Source organism: Triticum dicoccoides, chromosome 5A, assembly GCF_002162155.2.
Source record: "Triticum dicoccoides isolate Atlit2015 ecotype Zavitan chromosome 5A, WEW_v2.0, whole genome shotgun sequence".
Classification (NCBI taxonomy): Eukaryota; Viridiplantae; Streptophyta; class Magnoliopsida; order Poales; family Poaceae; genus Triticum; species Triticum dicoccoides.
Genome location: NC_041388.1, coordinates 336,626,167 through 336,626,963, shown reverse-complemented (window position 1 = coordinate 336,626,963; position 797 = coordinate 336,626,167). Strand labels below are relative to the sequence as shown.

The window sequence follows — 797 nt, the reverse complement described above, 5'->3', positions numbered from 1 at the left end:
TGGGGTGTTGCCGGCCGCGCCGACCGGGGCCCGACGCTTGCCTCCTGGAAGCCCACGCCCGCCGCCGGCCTCCCCTCTGCTCCGTCGTCGCCTGCACCGGCCGGCCCGACCCCGGCGTCCCCGCCCGCGCTCGCTCCGGTCACTCCTTGCCGGAACCCCTTCCGCCCCTTCCTCCCCTCCGGTCGGCCCGCCGGTCACCATCCCCACGGCCGGTCCTCCGGCCCGCCTCCCCCTCGCCGCCCCCGTACGCCCCCGCCGGCGGCCACCGCGGTGGTGCTCGGGGAAACCCTAGCGCCCTGCTTGGTCACCCCGGGGCGGACGTTTCGGGCCGCATTGCTTTTGGGCCGGCCCACGAACCGGGTTCCTGGGCCCCCTCTCGGGACGGCAACGGTGGGTGCGGCCCATGGGCGACCGGCCTCGGTGACCTGGGTGGGTCGACTTGGCAGGCCGGATGGGCCCCCACTGGCCCAATCTCGCCCCATGGCGACGGCCGGCCCACCGCGTCGGTCTATTTGGCCGCCGGTAGGGTTCCCTCGCCCTCCACTCCTTCCCACCCCCGCGCCGCCGGCTCCCAGCCCCGTCCCCTCGGCCACGGCCGCCCCGCATCGACTCCTCCTCGCCGGCGCCACCGGCCCTCCCCCGTCCCCCTCCGCGCCACCCATGCCTCGGGAATGGGGGGACGATGCGGGGCGCCCCAAGCGTCGGGCGGACGACCGCCGCGATCCCCCACGCCCCTCCCCCGACGGCCGCCGGCGCGAGGAAGACCTGCGGCAGCAGCTTTCTTCCCGGCCGGCGCG

At 77.7% G+C, this 797-nt stretch overlaps 1 protein-coding gene across 1 annotated transcript in view; it reads left to right on the top strand.

The window, feature by feature from the left end:
- Positions 1-797, top strand: part of LOC119297291 (putative receptor-like protein kinase At2g30940) — a 12,168-nt gene that overhangs the window by 1,415 nt on the left and 9,956 nt on the right. The window lies entirely within an intron of this gene.